Genomic DNA, 15,120 nt, shown 5'->3' with positions numbered 1-15,120 from the left:
CTAAGGAGAGCTCAGCAGCCCCTTAAAGAGGAGAGGAGAGCAGCAAGAGGAAGAGACATGTGGCAGCGGGGAGAGGCTTTAGAGACCAGCAAGTCACTCAGTGGGACTGTGGCTTGGGGAGTGTCTTGCCTGAGGTTTTCAGCCCCAGGAAAGTGCATTGTAGATTCAGTGAGATCGATAAATGACAACAGGACATTCTTGGGGTAAAAGGGTTTATACCTGGCTTTATTCTCAGAGTGGTAGGTCAAGCACTAGAATCATGTCTGCATCCAGCAGTGTGAAGGTCTGTAATCCACCTCCGTCTCTGCCTCCACCCAAAGCTTTAGGCAGAGCTCTTTATATAGTGACCCTGTCAAGAATAGCTTATTGCCTAGGGGTGTGGAAGCATTAGCCTAACAGATAGCCAATTACACCATCAAATAGTTTGGGGACAGGTGAGGATCCTGGCCATAGGAACTTCCATTTTCCCAGCAGGGAGTAACTGAGGGAAGATAGTGCCAAGTTAGGAGAAGGGGCCCAGGGCCAGTTCATGATTGACTTTCACATCATGAGACAGAGTTTGGACTGCATTCTGGGGAGAATGGGAGCCATTGAAGGTTTTAAGAAAAGAAGTGGCACAATCAGGACACTGGATGGAGATCAGGAAGGGAGTGGTCATCACAAAGGCAGGAAGTCCAGGTGGGAAATGAGGACCTAAATAGAAGCAGCTGCAGTGGAAATGGTGAGAAATTGCTTGATCAAGTGGTTCTCAAAGTGTGGTCCCCGGAGCAACAGCAACTTGTTAGAAATGCAAATTCTCAGACTCCACCACAGACATACTGAATCAGAAACTCTGCAGTGGAGCTCAACCACTGAGGTTTTAACAAGCCCACCAGGTGATACTAAGGCACACTGACATTTGAGAACCACTGGCTTTGATTGACTCAATAAAACTTGGAGATTAGTGACCTATGAGAGAGAGGCAAGGGTCAAAGCTGGATTAAGGAACTAAATGAAAGGTGGTACCATTCTGTAAGAGATAGAGGTAAAAATGCAGGTTCAGGCAGGAAGGGCGGGAAATCACTATGGGATATGTTGACTTTGAAGAACACATAAGTCATCTCATTGAGATGCCTAGTAAGTAACTGGTCATCTCACTGGAGGCTTTCAGCTCCAGGCAAGTTCATTCTGGATTTGGGGAGACCAAATAACAACAGAACATTGGAGGTAAAAGGGTTTATACCAAGCTTTATTCTCATGGTAGCAGATTGAATGTTAGAATGACATCTGCATGTGACAAGTCTTCAGTCCCTGTCAACCTCTGCCATCTGGGAGCTAGGAAGAGCTCTGGATGGAGCTCTATATAGCAACACAGACAATAATGTCTCATTGCCAAAAGGTGTGTAAGCATGCGCCTACATAGTAGGCCAATTACATCACTGCACATGTGCAGTGTGCAAGTGAATTAGGGTCAGGTGAGCATCCTGGCTTGAGGAACTTCCATTTTCCCTACAGTGGTACAAAGCTTCAGAAATAAAACTGGAGTTGCCATTTTGGGAAAATATCATTTAGGTTGTTTGTGCTACAAGTGAAAAATAAGTAAATAAATAACAGTAAACCATGGACTTAATAATAAAGACATTTCAAGTGACTTCACCTATAAAAAGTCTGAAGGTAGGTGATCCCTGGGCCAGTATAGCAACTGGGCAATATCCTCAAGGACTCAGGCTTTTTCTGTATTTGAAATCCACTGTGCACTACAGAATTTAATCTTGTCCAAAATTAAGTCTTGCCTCTGCCCTCAGCTCTGGGCAATAATCTCTAAACCTGTGTAATACCCTGCCTGATAGGAGTGTCTTCATTTACTGGAGGCCTCAGGCCATCCAGGGAGTAATAATGTAAGTTTGGATGGGAGCTTTGAGTCACACCAATTACAAGATTGAGGGTGAGGGCCTCAGGCCAAGACAGATGGTTACAGTGAGACTTAGGGTAGGGGCTTTGGATCACATGGTATCAGTTGGTATCAATTTCAGAGGGGCTGGAGACTAGAGACTGAGATCAGCCACATGAGCCTATCCATTAAGCCTCCTGATAGAGCCTCAATAAAACTCCGAACACTGAGGCTCAGATGAGCTTCCCTAGTTGGCAATACTCCATGTGTACTGTCACACATGGATGCTGGGAGATAACACTGTCCTGACTCCACGGGAGAGGAAAACCAGAAGCTCTGCATGTGGAACCCTCCTGGACTTTGCCAATGCATCTCTTTCCTTGGCTGTTGTTAATCTGTATCCTTTTGTTGTAATAAACCATAACCTTGAGTACACCAGCTTTCAATGAGTTCTACTGAACTATCAAATCTGAGGGTGCTTTGGGGATCCCTCAGTTGCACAGTTAGTGTCAGAGTGAGGGTGCTTTTGTGTGAGTATTCCCTCTAACTTCACAGCTGGCCAAACTTCTGCATCCACCATCCTCATTACTGTGGTTTTTAATCCCAGGCTAATTACCTTATGGTCACGAGATGGCTGGAACTGCAGATGACATCACATCCTTACACAACCGGATCAGAAGAGTGAGGGCAGAGAAGATATCACATATAGCTCTCCTTTACCAGGGAGGAAAATCTCTCCAAGAAGTCCCACTAGACCTACCCTTACCTATCACTGCCCTGAACTAGATTACATGGTACCCCTGGCTACAAAGGAGGCTGGAGATGCGAACATCTGCCATTTTCACTCCCTATATTAGAAGGTAGAAGAAAGGAGGGGAAAGGCAATGGGAGTTGGCAGGCAACCACCAGCATCTACCATCAGGATTTACTAGTGTTTGGTGCGGGCTGTAGCCATGGGGAAGGAGGAGGTCGCCAAGGGAGAGGGTGCCCAGGGAGAAGAGAAGAGGCTGGTGAATTAGAACTTAGCAATACCAACACAACACCACCAACGTGTGAGAATCAACAGCGAGGAGTCACCACACAGGAAGTTAAAAGAACTCTCATAGTAGTAGGAAGAAGCCAGTAGTAGGTGGTGGGCACCTGCCTAGAGAGAGGGGCATTTCAAGAACAATATGTCCCCCAGGATCGGTGTTGCTGAGAAGTCTCAGACTGGAAGTTTTATCAGAGTGAGCAACAAGGAGGCCTTTAATGACTTCTGTGAGGGTCATTAAGGGCATGGCTGGGAGGCACGTCCTGGGGGCAGTGCACAGACAACTCTTCCAAGGCCATGACAGGGAGAAAAGGAGATGGGAGTGGGAGCAGATTTTATTTTTAATACGGAGGCATGTGAGACTGTTTAGATCATGGACAGAGGACAAACAGAAAATGGGACGTTAACAGAGCAGGAGCCGACAGGGCTGCTGGCAGGAGCTGGCTCTGAGGAGACAGCAGGAGAGGACCCCAACAAGGGGGTGTTCTGGCCTCTCAGGAAGGAAGAGAAGCACCTCTTGCACTGAGATGAGAGGGGAGATGGGATTTGTTTGTAGGAGAAGGTGGATGGGGAGGAAATGAGGGAATTCACTCCTGACCCTTTCATCTTCCTTATAAAATGGAGACAAGGTCATTCCCAGTAGGTTAGGGGCTTACGGACCTATGAATGTTTTTAAAAGCAATTGTAGAAAATGGCAGGGGACACTGGTTAGTGACACATGGAAGGCTGGGCAGGCAAGACTGAGAACCCAGCTGAACTCTGAGTGAGAATAATTTGAAGCAGCACAATTCTGTACAACAGGTAGACAAAGGTGGGGTGTATGATGGGCCCAAGGTGCAAAATTTAAGGAGGTGCTTGCTCTCAGGTATCAGCCCCAGACTTGCCCCACCCTGAGTGTCTCCTTTAATTGTGTGTCCTTGACGCCTCATTCACCTCGCCCTAGTCCTGGTTGGCTCTGCGTGGCTGTGTGATGTTGGTCACTGGGTGCGGTGCGCAGGCAACAGACTGCTAGAAGTCTCCCAGGCTGGGTGCAATACAATGAAAGGACAGGGAGTAAGGGAGCTGGAGGCTTAGCCAGAGAATGGTGGAAGTGAAGCTCTGTGGAATCTAAATTGAGGGTTCAGAGCTAGGAGCTGGGATGGCACCATAGCCAAAACAACAGATCACAGTCTGACAGACACTCATGAGCAGCGTGTGTGTGTCCAGCCCACATGGCAGACTGGAGACAAAGAGTTAAATTCATGAAGCCTTCCCCAAATGCCCCAGCCCATACCTATCCCTTACCCAGGTCTGCTCCTAAAATCTTCTCCTCGGGAGCCTCTCAAGTTCTCAGGCCAAAAAGTCCCTCTGAAAACTGGAAAGCTGGCCCAGGACATATGTGTAGTGGTGGAACACGTGGTCTCTACACAGTTTGAAAATTAAGCTCATATGCATCTGCTCTCAGACCTCATGATATGCTTTGTGCTAAACCACTCCGCTCTGTGGAGGAGGAGATGCTGAATCAACCCTCAGAGGGTTGATGTGGGGAAACAAAGCCAAGGAGGGGGTTGTAGGCACCAAGAAGGGAATAGGGAAGGCCGTGGGGGAGACGAGAAGCAGAGGCCCAGGGAGACTTAATACAATTCCTCTAACCCTTAATCAACCCCCCAACACCCATTACAACCTCCATCACCACCACCATTACCAATACCACCACCACCACAACCATCACCAGCAGGGGCTTGGCCCAGAGAAGGCCTCATTCATGGCAGTGACTAAAAAATATGTACCTGATTAGAAAGGCAGAAAAGAAGTCATGTGCCTGCTTTTCTGCCCCAAATATCTGACTTTCACTGTCACTGATTCATTAGCTGACCCTGAGAACACCCCTTCCCTGGGACCCTGTAATAGTTTCCTACACTGCTGTAAAGGTTACCACAAACCTAGCAGCTTAAAACAATACAAATGTGTTAATCTCCTAGCTCTGGAGGTCAGAAATCCAAAACGGGTCTCTCTGGGCCAAACCAAAGTGTCAGCAGGACCGGCTGCTCCTGTCGTCACGAGGGGAGCATCCATTCCCTTGCCTTTCCAGCTGCTGGAAGCTCTCTGCATTCCTCGACTTCTAGCGATCAGGTAAGGAGGGTGAGGGGCTCATGATAAGCTAACCTAGCAGAGTTCCTGCTAAAACTGACTTCACAGGAAGTGCACAGATGGGCCTAGGAGGAGGGTCAGAAAACCGACTGAAGTTTGGTGTGACTGAAGAATCCTTGTCACCATTCCTGTGCCTCCCATGCCCTTTTGGAGACCAGCCTTCCCTTGGCCTCCTTTCCTGGTTTGAATCACCCCCTCAGCCCATCCTGTTCCCAAAGCCACTCCCTCTTTGGCTCAGCCATCCACAGGCCTGATGCTTACTGTGCCCGTCTTGTGTGGGCATTTCTCCTGAACCAGAGTACTGAAAACACAGAACCCTTTGTGCATGTTCCAAGCTGAGTGTCTCCAGAAGTCATGCCCATCTCTGTAGTGCCCCCACCCTGTGTCACTTATCTATGTCCCAATGCTGCTATGTAACAATACCCACCCACTGGCAGGGGTGGAGCAGTACCCCAATCTTGGGTTCATGGAGGGGGGCGCAAAGTATCTGTGAAAGGGACTCAGCCATGGAGCAGCAGCCAGAGGCTGTGCCCTCCCTGAGACTAGATGGAGACATGGTACAGGCAGGCCTGCAGGAAAGGGGCCCTGGGGGCGTCTCCAGGGAAAGGGCCTCACTCAGGACAGGTCTGACCCTGGGGTGGGCGTGGAGGGCATCCCTCACCCTCCCCCCACCATGGGGAGAGGCTGCTGGGGCAGGAGCCTGGCAGTGGGCAGGAGAGCTCATTCCCATCTGCCCCATCTCTGCTCATCCAGGCCCCTTTGTCCCTGCATGCACACACGTGCCCATGTGCACACAGTTATCACACACACACTAATGCCCTTTACATTGTTCATTTCAGCCCCCTGCTTTTTTCACTAGTAATAGAACTTGGTGACTGGCCTCTGTGGATGCAGAGAGGCTTCCTCACTTTTATGGCTGTACAGTCTACGGTACGATGGGCCATAACTTATTTAATGTCTCTCCTTTGGATGGAGATTTGTGATATTTTCTTTTTTTATTATTCCAAGCAGTGCTGCAGTAAATATCCTTCTACATCCTATCATTCCTTATGTTTCAGAACACCTATATTATAAAGCCCTAGAAATCAAGCTGCTGGGTCAAAAGGCATGTGTATTTTCAATTCGAACGGATCCTGACAGATTGCCCACCACTGGTACCAACATTATCAACATACACTGGCATGGGAGAGCCAGCATCCCCAGGCCTTACCAGCCCCATGCATCAGCAAGCTGGCTGGTCTTTGTCTAAAAACACCAGACCTTCAGAGCATCTCCCACATCTGGGCTCCACATGCTGGAGGAACAGCTACATGTATGCCACATGAACCCCCCAGGGGCTGACCGGCTACAGACTGTGCCTGTGCTAGCCGCTGCTTCTGGCCGTCTCCTGCTAGGGCTCTTGCCTCTTCTGGACCAGACTTTGAAGACTCACACCCCTCCCTTTATTCCCCATTCCCCCAGGCTGGTGAAGTCTGGCCCAACCAGCCTCAAGACAACCAAGAAGAAATTTCCAAGGAAATGCTTTGAAAGCCCAGAGGTAGAACACAGAGGAGAATGACTTTAAACCTTGTGAGTTCTGCAATCACTGGGCACCTGCCAGGGAGGGGGAGTGTGAAAACTGCATATGCTTCTAAAACCCCCTCCAAGAACCTTGAAATAGTCAGGAATCCACTTGATTATTTATCAGACATTTACTTTTCATAAACGCTGTCTTTGCCGAGGCATAGAGCAGTCCCCAGGGGCCAGAAATATTGTTTGTGAGCCTTGTAAGGGATTTCTGACTGCTTACAGAGCAGACATTCCACCCTGAGATTCAGGGTGCTGCACAATTACTCGGCTGCCTGTAGACAGCATCAGCAGGAAGGTGTGCTCTCCAGGAGGCCAGGCAGCAGCTACTGGGAAGACAACGTAAGGAATGCGAGCTGGAGAAGCTACCTTCAGCCCTCCTCCAGCTAGAAACCTCTTAGGGCACCTGGAGCCCCACTAGTAACCCTTTCTCTCATTGTTATATGTCAACAGCTTCATTGCCGTATAACCAACAAGACGATAAACTGCACGTATTTCAGGTATATTATTTAACTGGTTTTGACCCATGTAGGCTCCCATGAAACCATCACCACACTCAGGATGGTGCATTTACCCATCATCCCCACAGGCTTCTTCATGTCCTTTGCAATCCCTCCCTGTGTCCCTTCCTGCCCTTCATCCCTGTCCCCAGACAACCGCTCATCTGCTTTCTGATACGATAGCTGAGACGGCATTTTCTAGAGTTTTGTATAAAGGCACTTCTGCTGTATTACTCTCCTTCATCTTTCACTCTGCGCAATCATTTCAAGGTCCTCCCTGGATGTACATAGCACTCATTGCACGTGTCACTAGGTCATCCCTTCCTTTGTTCGGTGGTATCCCCAATGGGATTAAACTGCAATGTAGATTATCAATTCACCAGTTGATGAACATATAAGTCTTTTCAAGTTGTAAGATATTACAAATAAAGCTACTATAAATACCTGCATACAAGTCTGTGTCGACATATATTTCCCGTTCTCTTAGGTAAAATCCTAGAATCAAAATGTCTGGCTTATATAGTAAGGATGTATTTGTGTTTTAAGAAACTGGGAACCTGTTTGCCAAAGCTGTGGGAGAAGACACTGTCCCCATGTCACAAAATTCACTGCTCTGCCCCTTCTGGGACCCTCCGCTTATTCCAGGAAATTTTCCCAGGCAAGGATTTAGGCTCAGTCTCTGAGCTCAAATCAAGACATTCACATCAGTCAAACTGGAAGCAAGACATTGTCATCGGATGTCAACAATAAGCAGAACTTGCTCTGGGACCTTGGTCCTATTAGAAAGAGATTCACAGCTCCAGAGCATATTAACATGCTGGTTCTTTATTCATTTTCAGATTGAGCAAATGTCAATTAACTCTGATCTATTTCCACTCCAGAGCATTCTTGCTTTGTTGCAGCTGCTGGGTTCCAATCCACTTACCTGTGACTCTCCCAGCACAGGACCTGTAGGCAGTGACCCTGATGAAATAACTTGTGGGAGAAACAGAAAGCAAGCGTGGCTTCCCTCTGAAGGTCCCAACCTGTACGCACACAGCTCTGCAGTGGCTGCCTTTGGGCTTCGGACGCAGAAATGGAACCAGCAGGATCCAAGGTGATGGGGAAGCAGCAAATGGAGAGGACCTTCTCCTTCAAACCCACATGGACTCCTGCAAGGACGGGTGGGGACAGTGAGGTGGCTCCGGCTTCGTGCAACACGCAGGTCAAAGCCTCATCTTCAGACAGAAAGGTTCACCCAAGTACAAAGACAAAGAAAATCCTTCATTATAAAATCCAGGGATCCTCTGCTACAAGCCTCCCCAAACATTCATTCATGTATATATATATGAGATTCACTTTAAGGAATTGGCTCATGTGATTACTGAGAAGTCTCCTCTGCCATCTGCAAGCTGGAGATCCCCAAGAGTCAGTGGTGTCAGTTCCCGTAGGAGTTCAAAGGCTGAAAACCAGGATCCCTGATGGTATACGTCTCAGTCCAAGGGCAGGCGAAGCCCAGTATCCCAGTTCAGCAGTCAGAGAGTAAATTCTCTCTTCCTCCACCTTTTTATTCTATTTGGGCCTACGAACAGTTGAATGTTGCCTGTCCACACAGAATGGGCCATTTGCTTTAAATGAAACATGAATCTTTTCCAGGTAATACCCTCACAGACATAGCCAAAAATCATGTTTGATCAGATATCTGGGCATCCCATCACCTGGTAAAACTGACCCATAAAATTAACTGTTACAACTTCCAAACCTGGGGCAGAAGAACCTCAAGACTGAGGACCTGCCAGAGCCAGAAGGGCCTCAGGTGTCTACCAACTCTGCTTGGGCAGACAGACACCTCTAGCTGTATTTACACTTCCTTCTGCTGTCTGAGCAAGTTTGCTTTTGACACACCTGTAGGTGTTGGCATGGGCTGAGGACAGGGCAGCAGCAGGAGGTGCCCACAGGGGACAGACAGGAGAAGCCACTGCAGAGAATGGGCTGGAACTGCCCACGTCTGCCCACAATAAGGAGCCATCTGTAAAGACAAAGCCTGTTACTGTCTGAGTCTGGAGTTGGTTGTGAGGAAAGAGTAGAAAGAGAAAATGGACAGCTAGTGAGCGGTTGGCCAAACAAGGAGTTTGTCTGGGAGTAGAAATCAGACACACAATGTGGTTCAAATCACAGGCACAGAGCAAATCTGCAGATTGGGACCACGTGGTAAAAAGGGTAACCAACAAAAGCCAGATCATGTTCAAGTCTTTAAAGAAAAGTTCCTCCCCGGCCTGGTGTTCTCTACAAGTAGATTCAGGGATGTCCTGATTGTCATGCTGTGGAATGACCCTCCCAGCTCACAGAAATCCTCAAATGCCACCTCTGTGACCTCTTCATGGGCCAGGAAAAGGCTCTGGCCAGTAAGACAATGGTGATAGACATTGTACAAATCAAAAGAATGGCTTCCCTGACATGTGAGTAGATTGTGTTCACCGGCAGACAGCAGAAAATAATGCCCTTCGAGGGAAACCTGCAGCTGTCAGCCTGACCAAGACCCTTCTCAGGTTGCAAGAGACTTGTGACCCCGTGCCTTGCTTGCAAATTCCAATTGCATAGATTCTGCAAAAAGCAACAAAGGCTACCCTGGGAGGGCAGCTGCTTAAAAACCCAAGAGGGTCAAGTACAGGAACTGTCCCAGCAGCTCACTTCACCTGCCACAGTTGAGCCTGAGAGCTCACCTCTCAGTGTAAAACAATCTCAAAAAAGATGTCTCTCCAAATTCCACAATCCCCACAAGATGCTTGCATTGTGTTCTCTGCCCTGGAGGCAACTCTGGCCAATTAGCATGTGAATGTAAGTCAAACATCTTCCAACAGCATTTTTGCTAAGTATCTTTGCATTTTTCAAAGCATCTTTACAGTTTATTTTAATCCAGACCTGGAATAAGAACTCCAAAACAGGAAGAGCCCTCAGAGATATTCCGATCCAGTCTTTCTCATAACAGACAAGAAAGCTGAGGTCTGGAAAGCAGAGGAAGTTTGCCCAGGACTCATCAAAATTAATGATAGAGCAATGACCCCCAGGGACCTGATATCTTTTTAAGAACTTAAAACAAAGCATTGCAAAGATATTGGTAATTGTCTATTTCTTAAATTGAGTCATAGATTTGTGGATGCTTTATAATGATGCTTTGTAAGTTATATTTGTTCTTTTACATGCATTATTTTAATTTTTAAATGTTTAGTTCTTTGCATTTCCGAGTACAGAAGCATTTTTAAGTCAGCAGACCCCCACCCCAAGGGGGTGTGTAAATCTATCTGGGCATAATCCCAAAAGAACCACTGGTGCCCCCACTTGGTGGCAGAAAGGGTTGATGCACTTGGCCCTGATGGACGTTTTGTTTGTACCAGTGGACATCCCTGACTTGAAACTTTGTTGGTGGCACCATGTCCCCATCATGCATCTCACCTCAATTCCGAGGCTTACCCTACTGCCAACCCTGATCCCCAGGCTGGGGAAGGCGAGGGGTCAGAAGCAGGATGAAACTCAAGGTTCAGGTGGGGATTGTGGTGGAATATGGGGCTGAATGAAGTGGCAGGGGAGAGTCATGGATGGAAAAGAGGAAGAGGTGTCTTATACACATTACCGGGTGAAATTCAAACAAGGTCTGTGAATTAGTTCATTATATTGTACCAATGTTAATGTTCTGGTTTTGATCACCGAATCTTGGTTATACAGGATGTTACTATTAGGGAATCCAGGTGAAGATTTGCAGAATCTCTCTGTACTATTTTTGCATCTTTTATGTAAGTTGATAATTATTTTTAAATAAAGGGGTTTTTATAGTTATTGGTTTTTTTTTAAGGATTCATCCATTTGTGGGCTGTATCACTACTATAACCATTGCCGCCGCCACCAACACCACCTTCACTACCACCTGGGAAAGGACCGGTGTCAGAAGCCTATGGGGCCTGGAGGATGCGTCAGCATTTTCTCATCAGACAAATTGAGAAAACATTCCAGGCAGAGTGAATCCCATATGCAAAGGTTCAAAGATGTTGAATCTGTTAAGACGACTTAGCTGTGAGGCACAGAATCCCCGTCTTAAGCTGCAAGGACATAATGTAAGAAGTCTAGAGGTTGGTGATTTCAGACTGGGAGGAGCCAACCAGTGCTGTTGTCAATGGTCTGCGATCTTTCTGCCTACACTCTCTCTGACATTGGCCAGCGTTGTATAAAAAGCCTAACCTTAGACCAATCACTGGCAATGAGGAACGGGACGCTTTGGCTGATTTGAACCAATCACAAATCATCTTTTGGGCCTGGAGGAGGGTCCCAAGTTCCCATTGTGGCCCACCCTATCTATACCTGTAGAGGGAACTGGGAGCTTAGAGCATTTCTGCCTGCACCAGATGCGAACAACCCAATACAGATCTAAAGTGGCTACAGCAGTGAGGGGTGGAAAGAAGAGGCTGGGCATGGGTGAGCATGACTGTGAAGGTCCCTAGGGCCCTGCAGACTTGGGGAGCCATGGAGGGTGGGAATCTGCGCAGAGTAAGGAAACTTGCCTGATGAGAATCTAGTGTGCCCTGATCCAAGCACTCCCTGCCCCGACCGTGAATCCTCGCAGCCAGCCAAGCCAGCTCACTCTATGTCCCCCACACACCCCAGTCCTCGTCCTTTGCTCACCTCCCTCCCCCCACCTGGCCACCTTTCCATCTAATGTCCAACTCCCTCAAAGGCCTCCCAGACTACCCAACCCTCTCCCATCTGCCCAGTCTTGTGATCCTAACCCTACCCCCTTGAAGGGAGGGCCACATCATCACCACCCTGATACAATGCTGCTGAGAATGCCGAGAAGGGTCAGAAATTGACCCCGCCCCTGAGGACCCCCACAGCCTGAAGGAGGGGGGATAGGGGCGTGAATAACCACAGTGTGTTCAGGAAAGTAAGAGCATGGAGGTATGTGCACAGCACCAGGGCCATCTGGGGGCTCAGGATGGGCTTCAGAGAAGGTTTTGAAGAGTATATAGGAGCTTGCTTCAGGGCCTCCTGGCTGACCAGACTCCCATTCCATCATTCATTCAATAAATATTTCCTGGGAACCTACTACCTGGCAGGCACTGTCCTGGGCACTAGAAATTCCACAGTGAACAAAACGAGCAATGACCGCCATCCAGGGGAGCTGATATTCTGGAAGGGTAGGGGTGGGGAGAAGGGAGCTTACCACAAATCAAAATACATAATAAATGGATAAATAATACAGTATGTTAGACAGTGATAAGTTTTTATATTAGCTTCCTAGGGCTGCCAGAACAAATGACCACAAGCTGAATGGCTTAAAACAACAAAAATTTATTCAATCACACTTCTGGAGGTCAGAAGTCCAAAATCAGTGTGTCAGCAACCACAGTCCCTCTGAAGGCTCTAGGAGAGGGTCCCTCCTTGCCTGTTCCAGCTGCTGGTGGCTCCAAGCGTTCCTTGGCTTGTGGCCACATCACTCTAATCTTGGCCTCCATCTTCACAGTGCCCTTCCCCTTCCTACAGGTCTCCCCTCTGGGAACCTCTTCTGTGTGTATCCACTGACATTTGCCATTGGTTTTAGGGCCCACTCAGATCATCCAGGATGATTTCATCTCACGTCCCTTAATCACATCTGCAAAGAGCCTGTTCCCAAATAAGGTCACATTCACAGGTTCTGGGGGTTAGGATGTGGACATTCCTTTGAGGGGGGCCACCATTAAACCCTCTACAATGCTATAAGGAGAAAAGAAAACATGATACAGGGGGATCAAGGGTTTGAAGGAGGGGCTGGGATTTTAAATGAGTGGTCAAGGTAGACTTCATTGATGAAAGTGACAGTTGAACACAAGCTTAATGAGAAAAGGTGGTAAACCACACTGCTATGTGGAAGAAAGCACTCAAGAGAGAGGTAGTGCAAAGGCCCTGAGGCAGGGAGAGACAAGATTCCTTCAGGGACAGGAGAAGCCCATAGACTGGAGTGGAGTGAGCATAAGGGCACAAAGGTAAAGTCCAAGGGTGGTGGAAGGGGTAGGGGAAGAGCCTTACTAGCCATGGGAAGGACTTCAGTTTTTACTCTGAGAGAAATGGGGTCCCACCAGAAGGCTCAAACCCAACCTTCTCCCACCTTACCCCTCCAAGGGTCATGTCCTGGTGGCTGACAGACAACCTCAGATGCATATCAAAGGATGCCATGGCTTGGAATTCCTAGGACATTCTCTGGGAAATTTCCACCTTTCCACTGAACCCAGAGAAGCACAATCTTTTAACTCAATGCATGCCTCGCATTTTGGGTCAGGAAGAGCCCTTCATAGCCATGGAGGCAACTACCAACCCTCCCACCCTGTACTCAAACACCCTGTCAAAGACATCTTCACATTTACTACTTGATCTAACCTCACAACAATTCTCTAGTGAGGAATTAGTAGTCCTATTTCACAGATGTGGAAACTGAGACTCAGGGACCAAAAATGACCTCCTTGTAATTGCTTTAAAACATGGCTGCAAATCCTTTGCTGATCCTCTCACCAAGAGGCTGAGGTCTGTGTCACTGAGGTTGCAAGGAAGTCCAAACTAACCTCTCAACATGCGTGGACGAAAAGATTCCTCCAGCCAGCCCCCAGCTACCCCACCCCACAGTTCCTGCCCCCTCCCACCCACCCCGATAGACCCTCATGCCCAGGACTGCCCAGCCGGCCACTTCCAGAATTCCTGACTCACAGAAATCATGTCAGGCACTAAGTTTAGGGTGAACTGTTTTATGCCGGGACATTTGGGGGTTTGTTTGAGCAGCAAGAGATAACAGAACACTCCTCAAAGTCCTGCAGCAGCCAAGCTGTGATTTGCACCTGACTCCTCACTGCCTCTCAGGCTCACAAGCAGAGGAGGAGACATCCCTCTTCTAAAACGCCAGAAAGAATTTTTAAATCATTAGGGATCATGGGGTCATGTGCCTCACAAAGAGAAAAGGCCTGTCAGGCAAGGGAAGTTGGAAAGGGAAAAAAATTGGCAGGAGGACAAAGGAGCATGGGCACCGGAGGAGCCGCACGCTGTGGGTGATGAGGGCTCAGGACAAAATGTTGGGAACGGCTGTGTGACTTTGGAGTTAAAAGTAGGTTAATAAAGCTGATAAATGCGGGTCCAGATGCATTACTCCATGAAGAGTGGCTGCTTTAATGAGACCAGAGGCTGGGAGAGAGGCAGGAGAGCAATCCCCCTGTCAGGGCCCACCTCTAGGTCAGCGTCCACACTGCCATTGTCTTTGGAGGAAGCCATGGCAAGGTCAAGGGCTTTGACCCATGTGCTAACAAGCTGGCCTTTCTCTTGGGAAAGAGGCCGCATGCTGCCCAGTCAACGGCGGGTGGGTGGCATACCTAGTTGGGAAGAGGGAGACAGAGCCAGGCCTGCAGGCTGTACCTCGGCAGAAGGCACACTGATGGCTCCCTGACCACAAAGGAGAGCCCCATGAAGCTAAAATCGGCTGAGGGCTGAGGGGTTCAGGAGATCGCCATGCAGCTAGCCCCACGGAGGGCAAGAGAGAGATAAGGGAGGCCAGGAGGGCCACAGCACGCTTCAGCCTGCGCCTCAGCTCACCCCTGGCCTCAGCAGTGTCTCTCTGTTCCTTAGGGTCTCAGACTCAGTCTGTGGGTAGGGCCTGGGGGGCCGTGGAATAATGTTCTCTGTCAACCTGAATTTGTGGGTTCTCTGTAGCTCCTTTCTGAGGGTGGAAATGGGGTTGACTCAGAGGCACCATTGAGATGCTGTGTCAATCTGCTCAGGCTGCCATAACACGGGACCACAGACTGTGCAGTTTAAACAGCTGAAATTTACCATCCCACAGCCTGGAGGCTGGAAGTCCAGGATCAAGGTGTCAGTGGGCTTAGTTTCTCCCGAGGCCTCTCTCTTTGACTTGCGGATGGTCACCTTCTTGCTGTGTCCTCACGTGGCCTTACGCCTGCATGTAAACATGTCTGTGTTCTAATCTCCTCTTCTTATAGGAACACCAGTCATAGGGTATTAGGGCCCACCCTAACAACTTC

This window comes from Manis javanica, chromosome 10 (genome assembly GCF_040802235.1).
Source record: "Manis javanica isolate MJ-LG chromosome 10, MJ_LKY, whole genome shotgun sequence".
In the NCBI taxonomy this organism is placed as follows: domain Eukaryota; kingdom Metazoa; phylum Chordata; class Mammalia; order Pholidota; family Manidae; genus Manis; species Manis javanica.
The sequence above is the reverse complement of the archived record's forward strand: the minus strand, read 5'-3'. Positions refer to the sequence as shown.